Genomic DNA, 7,710 nt, shown 5'->3' on the forward strand with positions numbered 1-7,710 from the left:
GGGCGTGGTCCCTGACATCTCTATAAAGTTGAAGGAAAATCAAAACGAATTGATTATACAAAATGGACGAATGGGAGTGAAAGGGGACACTCAGGAAATGGGTGATAACCCAGTTGCGATGTTTGACGGAAATACAAAGCTAAAAGAGAAGTGGGCAAATGTGTATAATACAGGAAGAGCAAATGAAAAGCATTATTGTGAATCCAACGGGCAAGTGATGGGACAAGACTCCTCAGACCCCTCTTTTGGAGACTGTTCGAGTAAGCAACAGAGCGCGAGTCTCGAGACTGACACCCCTGCTCCCAAAAACGTGTCTCAGCCAGCTTTCATTGCACCTTTTACATCCACCACTCAAAATGAGGCAGCCACATTTTCGACCAATCAGGGTCTGTCTTGTGGGATTACATTATCTCCTTATGGATCTTTCCCACCGCCAACAGGAGCCGTTGCTAGTTCGCCTTCCAACTCAATCAGTGCCACTCATCGCACTCAAGATTTGATCAGCCCAAATTTAGTGGACCTTGCGGACAAGGTCACCTTTGAAGGGGGAGGCAGTGTAGCGGGCTTAAGAGGAACCAGACCCAAAAGGAAGGTGCAGAAGCCCAAATACTTGGAGGAGTATGAGATGGGAGTCAGGAAGCCCACTCCTTGATTCCAGTAGCAATTAGTTGTTTATTTGAAATCTAGTTATCTGATTAATGGTTTAGCTTATTTTACGGGTTGTTATCTTCTTGGCTTATCTGGTTGTTTTCGTTCCGTGGAAGTAGTATAGGATTAGGATTCTGCTTGATTTTATTATCTCTAGTGTTAGTTGCTGATTGCTTTAATTTCCTATATAATTCAGAAAATGAATGGAATAAAGATGATTTATTTGATTCCCAAATTCTCTCTTAATTTTTCTCTCCCTTCTCTATTCCCTGCTTCTTTCCTTTCTCCACGATCTCTTCTTAAATTTACTCCCTTCAAATTCAAAACTGATTCAAAATTAAATCGAATTCGTAATAAACCAATTTAGAACTGAACTGAATTAATAAACCAATTCAATTCTTAAAATTGAATTGCTTTTTTTTTTTTTTTCAATTCAATTCGGTTCAGCAAAAAATAGAACCGAACTGAACTGAATTGAACAATACCCTCCCCTAGTCCCAACAAAATCCCTATACGACGTGGACTAGGCTCAACTGCATTCCGTACAATAATTGTTGGACTGATCACACCATATCATCAGTATCTCCCCCCTTAGCCTAATTAAATGCCCAATCAAAGAGGACATTTGGGTGATAGAGAAAGAAGAGCGGTACTTGGCTATAGAGTATTCTTTTTCCGGGTGATAGGTTATATAGGATATTATAACATCATTTACCAAGTCTTTAAAAAAATAAAATAAATTATTTTATATTTATGACAATGTCACGGTTTAGAACGAGGGTGTCGTGGTAGATGTAGACCATATAAAATATGAGTTGCCTGATGCTTCACGTGATCGATCATTCAAAATATTACTTCATTATGTCTTAATTCAAAGGTGGCCAGTGGATATTCTTTCGAATCCCATTCTTTCATTAGTGCAGAAATAATGTTCAGATCTAGATCCGAAAATTAGAGTTATAAAGTTCAACTATCCTCATTTTGATTTACAATCTCGGTAGAATGTGCTTTACCATAGCGCAAGTGGGAATACAAATTTACCTACTTGGACTATTTCAGGACTATAAACTCACTATGTTCCTTTCTGGGGATGGAGTCACTATATGGTTTATATCTCCAGCACAGGTAGAGACCAAGCTAGGAGATATAGTTCCAAGTATGAAGCTAATCCGATGAAAAAGGGGGGATTGGGTGTGTGTGTGTATGTGACTCAAGATAAATGAACAGAATAACGATACATAAGATGTCTCTTCCTGTGTATGGAGAGGGGTATTTATAGGGAAAGATGATGTTGATCTTGTATGGGTTGGTGAGGAAGGGGTCAACCCTCCTTGGGATTTACTAAGGGTGCGCTGCTAAGGGTGGCAGATACTGCTATGGTAGCAATGATGCACCCCCTGTGTCTGGCGATGTTAGCATGTGACAAAGGGAAGTTACCTCTTATGACCCCTGGGGCGGTCTCCTTGGGAGTTATAATCCCCAGGTGAGACATTTTGGTGTCTCACCTAGGGAGCATCATCGTTTTGGGGACAGTGAGGCTGAGGGTTGGTAGGGCTGACATGGATAAAGGTTTGGGATCAGACCTTTGGGCCATTATGTCGTTGGGCCACCCGGAACACTACCCGTGTTAATAAACACATTTGTATATATAATTATAGAGTGTGATTATTTAAGCTTCCAAGGAGTAAACTTGATGACAACGGTTGCAGGATGCTCCTCCATGGGCTTTTTGACTATTGTAGTCCTTATTTAATAATTAATTATCAAATTGACTTTGATTATAAACTATTTCAAAAATTTAACCTTGTTTACAAACATAACATCAATCTGCCCCTGTTTGACCATTGACCATCAAGCCTACCCTGGTATCCCCTCCCTACCCAGATATTTTTAAAAATTTTATCCTACCCGGATTATCAAGGGGATACCCGGGTATATTTCATAAATCTGAGAAAATGGTTGAATTATTTATCCGGATAGGTAAGGGGCTACCGGAGTAAATTTCCTTCTTTATTACAGCCATTGCGTTCCCAAGTACATTTGTTTATATGTAGGATAATTATAAACATGAATCAACACCAAGCGTGCAAGCATGAAAAAAGTCATTTATTTTTCACTGAAAAATTGTACATAAGTTGATACTAATCTGTCTCATATCACTCATTTGCTATCCATAGTTTTTTCCAAAAAAATTATGATTTGCAAAATATTACGGTCGGTACACCTCTTCTTCTATACAATACAATCAAATCACCGTTCAACGAGCAAAGAGAATAAAATCAGAATAGAAATAAAGCAAGAACAAACAGAATAAACGCGGAAAAGAAATGAAGCAAAATATCTGTACCAGAAAACAAAATGAAGCAAAACACCATAGCTTCACAATCACCGACAACAATTAACAGTGTACCAAAAAACACACTCTCACTATTTACCCGGTAGCATTCTCTCTACGCAGATAAATAATTCAAGCATTTTTTCAGATTTATAAAATATACTCGGATATCTCCTCCCCTATTTGGGTAGAATAAAATTTTCAAAAAATACCCGGGTAGGGAGGGGATACCCGATAGGCTTGATGGTCAACGGTCAAACAGAGACAGATTGGTGTTATGTTTGTAAACAAGGTTAAATTTTTGAAATAGTTATAATCAAGGTCAATTTGATAGTTAATTATTAAATAAGGGCTACAGTGATCAAAAAGTCCTCTTCCATGTGCTTCAACGGAACAAGGGAAATTATACACATGCAAGGCATTTCGACATTAAGATAGTATCTATCATAGTTCTAATGTGTAAGGTATAATATTTAGAAGAAAAAATATTTATCATTTTAAAGAATAGTTATTTTAGTTAAGATTAATATTTTTTATTTAATATTTGATTTAAAAAAAACCTTTAACTTTCTCTTATCATAATTTTTGTTTCTCTCACCATAAAATACAATAACTTTAACTAAAATGACACAATCTTATATCTTTTAAAAGAATAAACATTAATCTAATATTTATATGATGTATATTAGTGGTCGAGAGTAAAGACTCTCTTATGTATATGGGTCTCTCTTTTCTCATATTGTAAGAGAATTCTTTCTTCTACTATAAACACAAGATGTGATGAGTCCCACTTCTTATTAAAAAATAAAAATAAAAATAAAAAAAGTTATTACACATATTTCAATGTATGAGAAGAAAGAATGAGAATTCTTTTCCCTTATGTATATATACGGTAATTGTCAAGAGTCCCCAGAGCGATTTAGAGTTTTTCCCTTTCTTAGTGTACCCAATATTTAGTGGACCTAAGCTGGATATACTATCGAGAACACCATTGGTGCATGCCCTCGGACAAAAATATTATAATCTCTACTAATAATTTAAAAATGACAGTTTAAACGTATATGTGAATTCTATTACTATTTGAGCTTCGATCGATCATTTGCAAATACTTTCTGAACAAAGATATTAAATACATTGGCAAAACTAGAAACTTGGTCAATAAATACTGGTAAACTCCTCAAATTTTTTGTATCAATTTTCGACTTATCAACTCATCAAGATTAAATTTTAGGTTCCACTCATGACCTTCTGGATAACACGCCTGATGACAATAAATACGTTAGGTTGATTATTTTTCTTTGTTCACTGTTCAATGCTGCATTGCTGTTAAGTTACTTCTTGGTATATTTATATTCTTATTCCCTGGTTGTTGAACATGGGTTTAATAAAATTCATATATTTTCTGATAAATAAAATACTTCTAGTCTTACTTTGAATTAGTAGTTGATAACTTGTTACGTACAAAATTGTCCACAAGATGCAATTATAAAAAGACCAGAATGAGTAGACCATAAAAAAAGACCACAGAGCTGCATAGGGGGAAAATTGATAAAATATATAACCACCACCAGAGCACAAAGTTTTGGTTAACAAGTATAAGAGTAGGAACTTTGAGGAAGTCTCTGACTTCATTCGCAATAATTGGAATCAAATAAGAGTTTAAGCATCTGCTGTAGGGGATCACCATATTCAACACTTAAATTGAAGAGGTAAACTTCAATGCATGGCTCATATATATCCACTTTAAATCAACACTTATTTATTGGTGCTTTTGACTGATTCCCATTCTGTACGTAATATAAGTGTTATATGTTATAAAGGTATAAAACCATTCATGTATGTTTCGCCTTACACTTTAATTTTTTTTTGAATAATTAGTTCATGACCCCGTGCTTTCGTTTTGAGTAAATATTAGAAAAACTATACCTTAGCATACTTCTAACACACAAATGTTTGTCATCTAGTACCCGTTTGGTGGGTCTTTTAAGGATTAACATTACCAATTCAGAAATCATCAAAAGTTTGAAACTTGAAACTGTTCGGTTGGGGTGTTGAGGCTTAGAAATATCTTTTAAACAGAATTGCTCAAATCATTAATTTAACAGGTTGAAAATTACTGTAATCAACTTTTGTTCATAATGGAAATAATTATAAAGTATATATGTATCGTACTTACACATTAAAAGGAGAATTAACCCTCTCGTTTTTACCGCCAGATTGAATGTGTTCAAGCTTCGCCGGCCAGGCAAGAAAGAAGCAAAACAGAACAAGGAATTTTGGAGGAGCAATTGGCTTCCATTATCTAGAAGATTTTCCTTAGAAGATGGATTCCTCCACAACGTTTTCTGATGACACCAACATTCAGATTATAATACGGCCATCTGATCACATTCCAAGTCTAAGCCATGAGCAAACTCCAGTTAAAGCTACTTCAGTTGCTGCCTCACCAAAAGATCATGAAATCACAGGGGTAAATGAAATGACTCCACAAGGTTATGATGAGGGTAAGTTTTGTTTGAAACTATTTCATTTAACAAGCTCATTAAGATGCAAGTACACTAGAGACAACTTGACAAAGGCAGATTGACCGAATATTATTTTGTCACCATGTAGTTTAAAAGGTGACATACTTTTTTTTTCCAGCCATGACCTTTTAAGACAAACATAAAAGACTTCAAATTAAGTCAAAGCAAAAGTAAGGTCATTAATTATGAACAACTTAAAAAGCAAATAGTACTTATTATAACAAAGAGCATGTGATGACGTGGAGTTTGCAGGGATTGCAGGTTCTTTAAAACGAGAACTATACGCATATGCACTCAACGATATGTGGCACCGAGCACAATCTATTTATGATGAATTTCATGATATGGTACGTATTCCATTGACTGCTAGTGGAGATACTGCTCTTCATGTTGCAGTGAGTGCAAACAGCACTACTTTTGTTCAAGAGTTGGTTAATCTAAAGCATATGACCCCAGAAGACCTGAAAATTCCAAACACAGATGGGAATACAGCTTTTTGCATAGCTGCAATTTCAGGGACTGGTGATTATTTTCAAATTATGACTGGAAAGAACGAAGATCTTGCACTGATCCCTGGGCATGATGGGATGCTTCCAGTTCACTTGGCTGCTTTATCTGGTCACCGCAAAATCGTGGAAGAATTGTCCTCTGATAATATGCTTGAGAAAATGGCTTCCAAGGATATTGAAGGGTTGTTTTTTATGTCCATTAGCAGAAGCATGTATGGTAAGACTAAACAGCATCATTTTCAATAATTAAAACTAATTGCCATTTATATATTATGATATATATATGAGAAAATATTTTCTCCTTTTAAACGAGAAAATTTTTCTCATGTTAGTGACTCAAAGCATACGTGGGTCCCATCTTTAATTTTTTTCTCTTTTCACTATTTTGTGGGACCCACTTATACAATGTGTCACTAACATGAGAAAAATTTTCTCCTTTAAAAAGAGAAAATGTTTTCCCTATATATATATATATGCTCCAATCTTTTAAGAACTGAATTTGAATTGACTATATTTTAATTTAAACTTTATCTTCAATTGTGGTTTAATCATACATTTGATCATTTGAGATATAAAACTATATCCCGGAGGCCTTGCGGGTTTGACTTGTAAAACATTGTGATACAATGCTTAATTTTTTCGTCTTCATGTATATACATTATGAATTTGAAAGAGATGGGTTTCATATGAAAACGAAAAATAATATCTCAGAATTAATATCCCAAGAGAGGGTAATATTCATGTGCTAAGTGGGTTTATTTATCAGAATTTAAAAATAATATGCCTTTACCCCCAAATCATGATCTTTAGAATCTTTTCTATTTGATGTATTGCTTTTTCAGTTTTACTCTAGGATACTAGACTGAAATCCAAGTACTCTTTCGTTTTTTTAGCTTCAGCCTCTTTAAATTAGAAATAAGCTATTAAAGTTTGGATGTGGTACAAATTATCCATCAAGAATTATTTCTTACCACAGAAGGAGGGTATGTCTCTTTGACCCATTTCGGGTTTTTACTCTTTTAATTTTTCAATTTATATTTGATTCACGGTATTTATCAATAGAGGTCATTGAGTGACGTGAGGGGGAGCCAGTGGCACTGAGTGCCGCGAACCACCCCCGCGTCACTCACACATTCATCTTTTTTCCCCCGATTAAGTGACACCCCCTCCTCTTGGGAACTCATAGGATTGTGCCAAGTGGCACAATCTTGTTAATCACGTTACCGTAAAATTTCAGAAGACAATACTTTTGACTCGGGTATTCAAATTAAATGATTTTTTTTTTGATTTCACATAACTTTTCGAGATCTACGCAGTGACACCTCATTTGATATACTTTATCTCTCACAAACATAGTTCGAACTTGTAAAAATATGGAACTCTTGTTGCATATTTGAACTATATTAATGGAAGATAAAATATGTCAAATGAGGTGTCATTACGTAGATCTCGAAAAATTATATGAAATAAAAAAAATCATTTGATTTGGATACCTGAGCCAAAAGTTATTGCCTTCTGAAATTTTACAGTAACGAAATTAACGAGATTGTGCCACTTGGCATAATCTTATGAGTTCCCTAGGGGAGGGGGGAACGTCACTCAATTGAAAGAAAAAAAAAAGACGAATGTGTTGTCACTCAACGATCTCCACTTATAAATATCATGAATCAAATACCAAATTAGTAAATTAAAA

Source organism: Gastrolobium bilobum, unplaced genomic scaffold (genome assembly GCF_033153095.1).
Source record: "Gastrolobium bilobum isolate Gb01-03AN ecotype WA unplaced genomic scaffold, APGP_CSIRO_Gbil_v1 utg9008, whole genome shotgun sequence".
NCBI classification, from domain to species: domain Eukaryota; kingdom Viridiplantae; phylum Streptophyta; class Magnoliopsida; order Fabales; family Fabaceae; genus Gastrolobium; species Gastrolobium bilobum.